This window comes from Dipodomys spectabilis, unplaced genomic scaffold, assembly GCF_019054845.1.
Source record: "Dipodomys spectabilis isolate Male_0828 unplaced genomic scaffold, ASM1905484v1 ptg000121l, whole genome shotgun sequence".
In the NCBI taxonomy this organism is placed as follows: Eukaryota; Metazoa; Chordata; class Mammalia; order Rodentia; family Heteromyidae; genus Dipodomys; species Dipodomys spectabilis.
In genome coordinates, this window is record NW_024870798.1 from 7,496,911 (window position 1) to 7,510,602 (window position 13,692).

General features: G+C 39.0%; 1 pseudogene; it reads left to right on the forward strand.

Annotated features, from left to right (window-relative positions):
• Positions 1-7,426: 7,426 nt before the first annotated feature.
• LOC122115616 lies at positions 7,427-7,523 on the forward strand (annotated as a pseudogene).
• The last annotated feature ends 6,169 nt before the right edge of the window (positions 7,524-13,692 follow it).

A 13,692-nucleotide genomic window follows, 5' to 3' on the forward strand; every position in this document is an offset into this window, starting at 1 on the left:
GCAATCTGGCCATCAAAGGTGCGGAATGATGCCGTCAAACTTATGGCCGATTCCCTGACCATCTTACATGGCCCATTACAAAAACAATCTTTGATTTCCTAACAACCGAAGAGGCATTAGCTTTACAAGTCATCCACTACTATTTTAACATTGATAATCATATGCCCAAAAACCTCGTTTTAAAAGTTACCCAAGAACTCCCACTTTCATGGAAATGTTGTATTCGTCCCAATGGGCAACCTATACATCAAGCCATTGTACTTTTTACAGATGTTAACAAAACTCTTTATGGATTTTACAATGCCAATACTAAAAAATACATGCTTCAAAAACATTCCCTGTCTGTTCAAGCTGCTGAATTACTGGCCATTTTGCTCGCCCTCACATCTTTTCCCAAAGAACCTCTTAATATTTTTTCTGATAGTTTATATACTGTACAAACTGTTGCCATTCTTCCTGGAGTTTTATTACAAGATGATTTAGCAAAAATAATGTGTAAACTACAAAATGTATTAGACAATCGTGTCCAACCCTGGTACATTCAACACATTAGATCTCATACTAACCTCCCCAGACCCCTAGCTGCTGGTAATGAAGCCATTGATCGTGCTGTCACACCAACTGTACTACTCACAAATATGTGCATGGACCAGGCCCGAACGTTAGATGATCATTTTCATTTATCGGCAGCTACTATCAAACAGTTATTTCCTGATTTAACACACCAACAATGCAAGCACATGATTCGGTCCTGCTCCTCTTGTGCAACTCTTTTACCCTTAGGATCACTTCAACCCATGGGAACAAATCCACGAGGCCTTAGACCCAATAGCACATGGCAAATGGACATAACCCATATCCCCCAATTCGGTAAACAAAAATACATCCCTGAATGCATAGATACATTCTCAGGCTTTATAACTGCTTTAGCCTTAACAGTGAAAAAAAAGGCACGCTGTTAAGTCACTTCTACATGCCATTACAATTATGGGAGTTCCTTGGACCCTTAAAACAGACAATGGCCCTGCTTACACCTCCAAACATTTTTGTGAATTTTGTACCTTTTGGAACATTACACCCCAGACAGGTATTCCATATAACCCACAAGAGCAAGCCATTGTTGAACACAGTCATAAAGAAATCAAGACCATTCTTTTAAAAGAAAAGGGGGAACTGGAGGGGCTAGGGCTTAAAAATCCCCAAACACAATTAAATTATTGCCTTATAGTAAAAAAACTTTTTAACATTCACACCCACCACATGTGGGACCCCCACCTCCCTGTACTGGGGACTCATGAAACACCTACTCTGGTCCCTTTGGATAGATGGAGGGACCCCATCACAAGAAAATGGGAGGGCCCTGCTCCCTTAATGGCACAAGGGACAGGATTTGCTTGTATCTTTCCAGACACGAGTGATAAACCTGTTTGGATCCCAGCTGGAGTTGTCTGACCAACCGTCACCACCTAAGCAAAAGATGCGTCAGCTATGCTTGAACAGTGCGAGGAGGAGGAGACACAAACCTCGAGCTAGAGCCCATGCCAACACTTGGGGAGACCTAAAGATATTGGTTGAACAAGCCCAGGTTATGGCCCCAGACCCTGACCCGGGGCATGGTACTCTATTCCTCCTATTGTGTGCCATTATTACAGCCAATTCTCAATCTGCTGCAGGGCAGGTTAAGATAACTTTAGTGCCCAGCCCCCAAATCTTAATGATCACAAATGCTTTCTTCCAATGGCAGGGTTGGCCTTCCTTTCTCAGCAGACGCCTTATGGCATCAAAAAACAAACCTTACTTTTAGATGGAAGGGAGCCATCTGTTTTTGTTTTTCAAACGAGATGATAAAGCAATTTGATGGCTGTACCATCCCCCTCGCAACAGTAACGCATGGGATGGGATGGTGGAACTACACAGGACCCTACCCCATTTGTCCCACTGGAAAAAAATTGTTATCAGGCTACTGACATACATTTTCATATGCAGTTGTGCCCACGCAGGGAGTTTGATAGCTTTGGCACTATATGCACTCCTCTTGAGGAATTAGTGATTAGCCTTTGTGCCAATTCCTAGCAAGGCAAAGTGTTTGGGGAGCTCACGTTGTCCCTCTACCCGGCTATATACAACCAATCTGAAAAAGATCCCAAACCTCAAAATCTAAATGAGTTTTTTGACTCTTCAAGAGGACGATTGGGAGACCTAGGAGCCACCATGCCAATCGTTTGCTCATCACATTCCTGCCTCGATTTGTCCCCTTTCCTATTGGCCAATACTCGTTGCTGTAACCAATATGTATACGACCAGGTGTCAGGAATGGTAGTGGTTAGAGCCCCATTCTTTTTTTGTCTAGGAGACAAGTCTTCCACTACTTGCACTCTCAGCAATCACTGGAAACCCAATGACTCATAGCCTTTTGCAGGTTTGGTACATGTTCCCCCATTTATTGTTCTGGCTACTAATGACTCTCAGTTTTCCCAGGTTCAATTAATTCGCCCATGCACTAAAAGAGCAGTAGGATTGATCATTGCAATCGGGTCTGAAATCATCGCTACAGTGGCTTCATCTACCAGTGCTGCTATATTGCTGTCCCAAAGCGTGTCCACTGTGCAACAGATAAACCAGCTCATCCCTCAACTGTCATCCATAGAATTACAACATTTACAAGTTGCCAATCATCTTAAGGGAGGCCTCCTTGTGCTCCAACAACAAATAGACTTGCTCCAAGAACAGATTACGTTTCTTCGATTACAACAAGGAGGACTATATAATGCAATGACTATTTCTGTCTGTCAGCTTTCCACTCCTGCACCCAATGTCACTGAACTTAGTAACTACATCAAAGGCCCTTGGTCCCTTAAGTACTTAAACTTCACCCCAAACCTGCTGCATGATGTTACCCGCCTAAACCAAACCACCATACAGCTTATTCCCACTGCCTCCTTTTTAGACGAGTGCTTAAAAAGTTACAACAATGGTTTTCACCATCCTCTCTGGTCATCTGGGGAGGCCTTGCACTTGTAGGGCTTTCTCTCCTAGGAATTATTAAATGCTGGCACTCCCGGCAAAAACGCCTCCAACGACGGGTCACCATAATGACGGTCCTTTTAAAAGAAAAGGGGAAATTTGTGGGTAGAGCCGGCCAGATCTGGTTGAGTCAGCTAGAGTAGCTGTTGAAGCACACCTCCTGCTAATAGAGATGTGACCCACAGTCATGTCCGCCTAGCTTGCCAGCCATGAGCTATCCAAGATCCCTACATGCCCCAAGGGGACCAAACAGTGCCTGTCACCAAGCAGTGCCCATCATCAACTCCCTGCTAAGTAATTGGCTGGGAAGGACTCCGGAGGGTGGGAAAGCTGGGGCTATAAAATCCCAACCCTTGTGCAGAAATAAACCAGACATGCTTAAGTCTGTTCTCCCAACATGTGTTCCTTGTGTGCGTCGTTCATGATTACCTCATGCTGGAGATCTAGCCCTACAATGTAGCAATGGGGGAGGCCCTTATAGTCCTTCACCTTCACTGGGCTTGAAGCCAAGAATTTGTGATAAGTGGGAAATCAGGCAAGAGCTAAGAGGAGGACAGAGAAATAAGACATAGGAGCATTGTCCTTTTGTAACAGATACTGTCATCCAAGGTATGGGTGATTATACTCTATTCTTCTCCATACAACTTTTTGAGTAAATGCAAGACGGATAGAAAAATAATCTATTGAAATAATTTTGCAAAGAATAACTTCAATATTCCTGATATGGTATCTAAGGAGAATCTTAAGAGAGAAGATAAAAGTGGAGTATTCTTCGGTTTCCTCTAAGCATATTGTTAGCAAAATATATCTTTGAGGTTAGAAGTGATTGAACCAAAAATTGGTGGAGTACTGATTTTTGAGGGCACTTTAGACACAAGAAGACTCTCAAGGTAAAAGAAAAAAGAAAAAAGTATAGCTAAATATTTGTGATCACAGCTTCTTGGACTGGTATTTTGGAGACAAAATTTTACATTAGAGATTGTCCTCATTAACATTGATGCTGGGTTTCCGTGGCACCGAAATGCATGTGGAAAGTTTAATGGACTCCCTTGGATAAGTAAACAGCATGATAGAAAAAATGGAATATAATATTTACTGAATTATTTTGAACAATTACTTTGCCAGAACAAAGAAGGAAATATATAATGCAAATCACTTGACATAAACTTATGAATGAAAGTAGTCAATAGAAATGAGAGAAAACAGAGAGGACTGTTTCCTCTCCGGTGGAGTAATGGGTTCTTGATCTTGTTTCTTCCATTCTATCTTTACAAGCTATCAAGTGTGGCTCAGCATTGGAGTATACAGTTCAGACCAAGAGAACATGCAGAAGAAAATATTTGCAGCAGATATAGGTGATTTATAACCTAAAACAATCTATTTAAATCTGTTAAAAATTCTCCTCTACCCCAAACTGCCCACTTTAAACAACTTTGTATGCTTTTCACAAGATTGTCCTTCATTAACTATTTAAAATTTTGAGAAGTCATCATCATACTCTATAGAGATTGCTGTTTGGTTGTGCTTTTTGTGTGTTTTTGTTTTTTGTTGTATGTTTTCACTGAATTACAAAAGGTTGTGCTAGTGTGTTTCAATTAAGTATGTCCATCTAATTGTCCAATGTTCCTGGATCAGAGTCACTCCTTCTATCCTTCTCAACCAACCCCTTCTACAAGATTTATTTCCAATTTACCACTTACTTTCTCACATGTGTACATTGAGTATTCTAGCTGTACTTGACTCTTGTGCCATTTTTCATTCATTCTATGTCTTTACAATTATTCCTCTCTGGTTTCAACTTCCTGATAGTCATTCTGTTAAACTGTCTGCTCCTACTTTGAAAGGTTTATATACATTCCATGGAGTGTCAATTCTGCATATACTTGAACTGATGTCAGCTTATATTTCCATAATTCATTCATCTGAAGTAACAATTTGCAAGCCTGGAGACATGAAGCACCTAGACCTGATTTTATTCCCCTCCATTTGGAAGATTAATCTGTAGTCAACAAGAAAGTTTAAAAATGGCTGAGAATGTATTCCTATGGCTTTGTAAAGTGGTTTGTGATTATTTTATTTTACATGGGATAATATTTTCTACTACCTATGAGTTTTGGAAAAAGAAGAAAACTAAAATTTACTACTGTAGAGGAATATGATAGAGAAAGAAGACAGATTTTATGTTTGTCAAATCTCTGATGAGTACCCATATTCAAGACTTAAAGTCATATTTCTTACTATGTTAGACAGATAGGGAAAACATAAAACACCATATGATAGGGCAACTATTCATGACTTTTTAAAAAGTATTTTTTATGTGATGAAATTTACTTTATTAGCTAATGTTTTGGTTTGAAATATGTGAGGCTGATCTATTTAACAAATTTTCGAAAGCATCTACTGAAAAACACAAATGGTGAGGGGTCCTATTTCTTCACTTTAATGAATGGTTGAACCTGTTTGGCATTAGTGCTGGGTAAATAAATCAACTCTATTTTAACTTGCTCCCTACACTTGAAAAACTAGTAATGTCACTAAATATCATCTACTTGTAAAGTGTTATTTTGGCAAATGTGTTTTTAAAAGTTTATTTGAAAAGGAATATACTTTCAGGAGATTAAATGTAGGTTATCATTGGTTTGAGAATGACAACCTTTTTACACTATAGAACCAAGTTTGACTGAAGTACTAGTGTTTTGAAGCAATAAGGTTCTTCTCAATCAATGTTTTTTCTGAATTATATTTGAACTGTATGACAAATATTCCTAGCATTGGTAGATCAATTATGGATCTATCTTTCCAGGAACTATTTTTTGGCCTGATGATGCTGGACTGAAATCATTCATTAATCATTAGAAGAGGGGTATTACAAATCATTTTGTGACATTTGTGGTCTTGTTCACTCCTACGGGATGGTCATCTGAAAATAGAAAGTTTGAATTACTGTACTTTCACATTTTGTGATTTCATATTGCATTTTAAGTTGCCTTGCATTTCCCAAGTGCTTACTGCTAATTCCTGCATTTTAAGGAATTGGGACCCTGAAATATAGGAAATGAGAAATTAAGATGGGTCTTCAATTACTTTCTGTTGGTATGTTGCATGGGCCTCGGTGAGATCTCTTGCCCTAGTTATTTGATGATGCAGGTAACTGGGACGTGGGATCCTAGGACCCATGGATCCTGTGGAAGAATAATACCTTTTAGACATCATATCAGCAAAATTTGAGTATAATCAGTAGCAATGCTTCAGAAATATGGAGAAAAACAGTTTGGGACCAGCGAGTTAAAACAATAAACAGAGCAGCAGAGTAAAATCCCTTATAGAATAAAGAAAACAACATTTTTTTTTTACCATGTGAACTCAGAAACCAAGAACAATTAGAAGGTATCACAAGTTTATACTGAAAACATTGCATTGATACTTTTTATATTCTAATATATATTCTAATCCTGATTATTTATATTCCAATCTATTTATTGTAATAAATATCAATTAATTTGTCAAATTATAAATTAATTCCAGTAAGATTCACTGTGTGAAATATAAAATCAGCACATAAATATAAATATATAAGTATATATAATATAAGAAAATGCTTTGCATTGTTCTCTTGTGGTTAAGGTAACAAAGGCAACTGTTTTAAAATATTATTCCATTACCTCTACCTCAGTGTTTGGTAGAATTAAACTTAAAGCTTTACCATTCGGAGATGTACAGCCTAGAGGCAAGAGGAAACACTGTGATTAAAACATTACCAACTTAGGGCCTAATAACAAGGAGAAACATATGGACTTCTCCTGGAGCCTCCTGAGTAGATAGGATTACAGGCATGAGCCATCAGCGCCTGGCTTAGTCTGAACAGTTCTGTCTGAACTGTTCATCACTTTATGATCCTTTGTAACTAAGATTAGTTTTGCTCCAATAAGACAATCTATGCTGTCAGGGTAAGATATTCTGGTAGGTCTGTTCTTACATGGAGCAAGGGTAAAGGGTCAGGCAGACAATTGTGCCAGTAAGACCTCATTTGGGAAATTTTAAGCTGCAGAAGTTTAGAAGTAGCTCTTAAGCAAGGCTTACTTTGAATCCATTAGCTCCACAAAGCTAAATCAGTTAAAAAATAAGTACTTGAAAATCCATCACCTTTGGACCTAGCTATGAAGGCTTCAAAGTATGATCAAATTTCAAATGAAAAAGACTTAAAATAGTTATTGACAAAAAATTGCAAATGTGAGCAATTGAACAAACAATATAAGTTTTTTCCACCATACACAGAATTTTGCAGAAATAAGATGAATAGCAAATTTGGGAACAATATGTTTCCTGGTTGCAAATAGGCAACCAAGGATATATGCCTATCTTAAGTTTGCATCATTAACTATGTAAACTTAGAAGATACTACATGCTTCAGCAGCATGTCTACCTGAATTACAATACAGAGATTAACATGGCTTTTGCACAAGGATGATATGAAAATTTGTGAAGTATTCCATATTTTTCATTCTTCAGATGCAAGAAATGAAAAACAGTTATGAGAGTTCTGGGAAGATGGCGGAGGAGAAGCTGGAATCTGAACAAGCTCTCGCATAGAAAGCAGTTTTAGAGTTCCAGTGAACAGTCCTAAGCCAGAGAATCACACCAAGTGTGCCATCACAGGACAGAGAGTTAGACAAGAGAGGGGAAGCCAAGACAAGGAGACACATCTGAGCACCTGCCAGCAGCCTCTGCGGCGGCGGCAGGGTTGCAGCGGCGACTGCAGCCGCGGCCATACCTGAGTGCTCACACAGAGAGTCCGGGATGAAGGAGCCAGACGCAGCGGGTGAGAGGATTCTACTCAACACCAGCAAGAACCGACAAGCAGCGGACATCTTCATCCTGCAGTTTGCAGGCCAGAGACGACCCAGGATCCAAGACTCGGCATGAGTAGAAGCCCGACGTCCTCACTCCTTCTCAGGGAGCAGAGGAGGGAAGGCCACCCCTCCCCCCCCAGCACCGGTGATCTCCATCTTGGATACCGACAAAGCTCGGAGGGGCTGCTAGCTCCAACTCAGGCCTTGGAATAAAACGAGTCATTTAACAGGTCACAAGAACTTAACGCCGAAGTGACCTGACAGACTCAGCTCCATCCAGGGAAAAGTCACCCAGCTCAGGCACCAGCCATTGGAGTGGCTTTCCTCACTGGGTAACCAGAGCCAGAGGCTGCCCCTCCCTCTAGCAGCCTCCACAATCAATTGAAAAACAGAAACCCTGAGAATGGCTCCAGGGTGGGCTCTGTGAATTTTTCACAAAATAGCCCCAGGGAAAAGCTACTGTTTGTTGAAAGGCCTCAACTCTACCAGAACCTAGCCTCATCACCCCTCTTTTGTGATTCTCAAAGCAGATCACCCTCCCGTTAAACTAACCTGGGAGGGGGATCTCAAAATCTTGGGTAAAGCAGAGCATTTTTCTGCCTGTTTGAACAAACTGACTTAAGAAACCAATCAAGCCACAGGACCTCAAGCTGACCAGAGACTCCAACAAGAGGCTGGTTACAGACAAAAGGGAGATACAGGATTCTTCCCACCCCTCCCAAAAAAATAAAAAAAAAAAAATCAAAGAACTTTTTTTTCTTCTTTTCTTTTTTTTTTGGTACCTTATAGATATAAAACATTTTTTTTTCCTTTTCTAAAACTTTTATTAATCTTTAATTTTTGCCTTTTTTGAAAAAATAATTGTTTTCCAGTAACTTTTTTTCCCTCTTATAATTTTTATTTTAGGAATATATGAATGTACGTTTTCCTTTCTTTTCTTGTCTTCTCTCTCTTTTTCTTTCTTTCTTAATTATCTTTTTGTTTTTTGTCTAGCTCTACTGAACTTCTGATCTTTTTTTTTCTCCCTATCTTATCCTTTTCACCTTTTCCTTTCTTTTGTTCTTTTGTATGTTACTTAACTCTTGTCCTGCACATCCTGATAAACCCATAGTTAACTAGTAGACCCTATCCCCATTGTGTACACACTTAATCCACAAATTTATTACTCAATCCAAAACCTCTGAGACTTGAATTCCTTAATAGCAGTACTACCTCTTTATACCTATATAATATTTTAAGCATTTTTTAAGTTTTTCACATCTCCTCTATCTCCCTCCTGTTTTCTCATTATATTCACATTCCTCTCTAAATAGATGGTCTTTCAATCTCCATAATTATATTAATTTTTACATTTCTAATTTTTTTTCTGGTCTCTTTTCATTTCCCTTTCCCTTTCTTCTTTTTCTCTCCCTCGCTACTTACATCCTACCCAACCTGTTTCCTGCATTGAGATTAGGACATAGTTAACTCTCCCTGTGCCTCCCCACACCAATCTATTCCTAATTTTTACCCACATCTCTCCCTAACCCTAAAAATTTCTGGTTTTCCAAATTCTTCTCTGCGGTTCGAAGCCCATTAACATATAGTTGTTTGATGTTGAATAGATGTATCTGTTGAACTAGATTGTATCTGTAGACTATTGACTGTATAAATGCAAACGTTGGTTGATGATTGCCTTAAGATAGGGTTCTAGCACAAAACTGGTGCTATTTTCATCTCAAATGGGCAGAGTAAGCCAAAAAAACACAAGAAAAATGACAAATCTGGGTATCTCAATTCCCAATCTTGATAATCAGGGGTCAGATCAGATAATGAACAATCCAGAGGAGAGTTCCAAATAGCTCTACAAACACTGGTGCCAAACATAATAAATGAGAAGTTTGACAACTTACAAAGGACTCTGTATGAGCATGATAGGGAGGGAGAGGAGGCATCCCAAAAGTTTATACAGGAATATCATAAGCGTGAGGAAGCTACTCAAAAACTGATACAGGATTTGCGTGAACAACTTGAGAATACTCAAAGAGAAAGGCAGGAATGGCGTGAGCAGGCTGAGAACACTCAAAGAGAACTGCAGGAATCCCACAAACGGGAGGAAAGAGAACTGCAGGAATCCCACAAATGGGAGGAAGCTAATCAAAGAGTAATTCAGGAATTGAGAGACCAGGTAGAGAACACACAAAGGTCACTAAAGGCATTCATGGAATCCATTAACAAAGAGCTGAAGGAAGTCAGGGAGACCACAAAGGGAATGCTGAATGGAACCCAACAGAAGGAATGGGAGTCCAAAGACACCATAACCAATCAACTAAGTGATTTGAGAACAAACACTGAACACCAAATTAAGGAAGCAAAGAAATTCATACAAGACCTAAAACAGAGCTTCAACAAAGAACTTGAAGCCATCAAAGCTGACCAATTAGAAGGAAAAGAGATAAAAAACAAAGTAGAGAGTCTTGACAGCAGGTTAGACCATGCAGAAGATCAAATCTCAGGGATTGAAGACAGACTAGATATTATAGAGAAAGAACAAACAACCATCCAAGACAAGTCTAAGAAGTATGATAGATCTATCCAGCACCTGGAAGACACCATCAGAAGGCCTAATCTAAGGATAATGTGTGTAGAGGAGCACCTAGAAACAGAAGTTAATGGTCTAGGAAATTTGCTTAACAGGATCCTAGCAGAGAACTTCCCAAACATACAAAAAGATAGGCCTATTCAGATACAAGAAGCTTTTAGAACCCCAAATAGACCAGACCAGAATAGGACATCCCACCGTCACATTATAATCCACACAGCATCAACTCAGACCAAGGAAAAGATCCTTAAAGCTGTCGAGGAGAAAAGGTTAATCACCTATAAACGGAAACAAATTAAAATCACCTCAGATTTCTCAGCAGAGACAATCAAAGCAAGAAGACCCTGGAATGATGTATGCCATGCCCTAAAAACAAACAACTATCAACCATGAATACTGTACCCAGCTAAACTCTCCTTCATGACTGAAGGCCAAATAAAAACCTTCCATAGCAAAGAAAAATTGAAACAATACATCTCCACCAAACCAGCCCTACAAAGATTCTTAAAGATGTCCTACACATAGAAAACCAACAAGACCGCAACAAAGGCCAAGAAACTGCACCCATACTGAGAATCCAAGAACCATAGGAAGAACCAAGTTTTCGCAGCCCGCAAGAAGGTGGATAACATGGCAGGAACTCCCAAATACCTCTCAGTCCTATCTCTTAACGTTAACGGACTGAACTCTCCAATTAAGCAACATAGACTGTCTAGTTGGATTAAAAAGCAAGAACCTTCAATCTGCTGCCTGCAGGAGTCACATCTAGCCCGTAAAAACAAACACATTTTCAATGTTAAAGGCTGGAACAAAATCTACCAAGCAAAAGGCCCCCATAATCAGGCGGGAGTTGCAATCTTAATATCAGATAAAATAGACTTCAAATTAAAATTCGTGAGAAGAGATAAAGAAGGTCGCTACATACTAATTAAAGGATCTCTCCTTCAGGAGGATATTACAATTCTAAATATCTATTCGCCAAACAATGGAGCACCCAAATTAATCAAAGAAACACTACTTTCCCTCAAATCCCATATAGATCCAAAGACATTAATTGTTGGGGATTTTAACACACCACTCTCCCCACTAGATAGATCAACTCGGCAAAAACTCAACAGAGAAACCGCAGATCTAAACAGCTGCATAGATCAACTAGACTTAACAGACATCTACTGAACATTTCACCCAGCAGCATCAGAATACACGTTTTTCTCAGCAGCACATGGAAGGTTTTCTAAAATAGACCACATTTTAGGCCACAAAGCAAACTTGTCTAAATTCACAAACATTGAAGTTATACCTTGCATTCTCTCTGACCACAAGGGACTAAAATTAGAACTCAACACCAAAAGCCACCAAAGAAAGTCCGGTATCACATGGAGGCTGAACAACACACTGCTGAATCAAGAGTGGGTCATGGAAGAGATTAGAAAGGAAATTCAAATGTTCATGCTATTCAACAAAAATGAACACACAAATTACCAGCTCCTCTAGGACACAGCAAAGGCAGTACTCAGAGGCAAGTTTATAGCTCTGAGCTCCTACATCAACAAATTGGAGAGATCTGAAACTAGCAATTTAATGAGACATCTGAACCTCCTTGAAAAAGAGCAGCAAGATAAACCCCAATCCAGTAGACGGAAAGAAATAATCAAAATTAAATCAGAATTAAATGAATTAGAATCCAAAAAAACTATAGAAAGAATCAACAAAGCAAAGAGTTGGTTCTTCGAAAAACTTAACAAAATTGACAGACCCTTAGCAAATCTTATCAGAAAAAGCAAAGAACACACCCAAATTAATAAACTCAGAGATGAGAATGGAAACATCACCACGGAAACAACCAAGATTCAGAACATTATAAGGGAATACTTCTCAAAACTTTATGCTAATAAGTTTGAGAACTTGACAGAAATGGACCTCTTCCTAGCAAATATTGACATGCCAAAACTAAACCAAGATGAGTTAAACCAGCTTAACAGGCCCATATCAAGCATTGAAATAGGAACAGCAATAAGAGACCTCCCAGCTAAGAAAAGTCCAGGACCAGATGGTTTTACAGCGGAATTCTACAAGGCCTTCAAAGGAGAGCTCACACCAATACTCCTCCAACTCGTCAATGAAATTGAAAGAGAAAGCTCACTACCGAACACATTCTATGAAGCCATCATAACCCTCATCCCAAAAACAGGGAGGGACTCATCAAAGAAAGAGAACTATAGACCCATTTCTTTGATGAACATTGATGCAAAACTTCTCAACAAAATTTTGGCCAATCGCCTTCAACAATTCATCCAAAAAATCATACACCACGATCAAACAGGATTCATTTCAGGGATGGAAAGCTGGTTCAATATACCCAAATCAATTAATATTATTCATCACATCAACAGGAGCAAGAATAAGAACCACATGGTTATCTCAATAGATGCAGAAAAAGCATTCGACAAGATCCAACACCCCTTTATGATGAAGGATTTGGAAAAATTAGGAATCCATGGAACATTCCTCAATACAATAAAGGCTGTATATGACAAACCTACAGCCAGCATTATACTCAATGGTGAAAAACTAAAGCCATTTCCTCTTAACTCAGGAACAAGACAAGGATGCCCACTCTCTCCACTTCTCTTCAATCTAGTATTAGAATGCCTAGCTACAGCAATAAGACAAGATGCAGACATAAAGGGGATCCAAATAGGGAAAGAAGAAATAAAACTCTCCCTCTTTGCAGATGACATGATCTTGTATTTAAAGAATCCCATAGACTCCACTCCCAAATAACTCAAGCTGATTCAAAACTTTGGCAAAGTTTTTGGCAGGTTATAAAATTAACCCTCCAAAATCAACGGCTTTTCTGTATGACAATGAGAAAAGTGTGGTTGAAATTAGGAAAGCAACTCCATTTGTAATAGCCCCACAAAAAATAAAATGCCTAGGAATTAACTTAACTAAAGAAGTGAAGGACCTCTATGATGAAAACTTTAAAATCTTGAAAAAGGAAATCAACACAGAACTTAAAAAATGGCAAAACCTCCCATGCTCCTGGATTGGAAAGATTAACATCGTGAAAATGGCAATACTTCCCAAGGCTATCTACAAATTCAAAGCAATACCTATCCAAATTCCAACCTCATTCTTCAAGGAAATAGAAGAGGCAATCCAAAAATTCATATGGAACAATAAAAGACCCCGAATAGCAAAAACGCTCCTGAATGGAAAGAACACTGCTAGAGG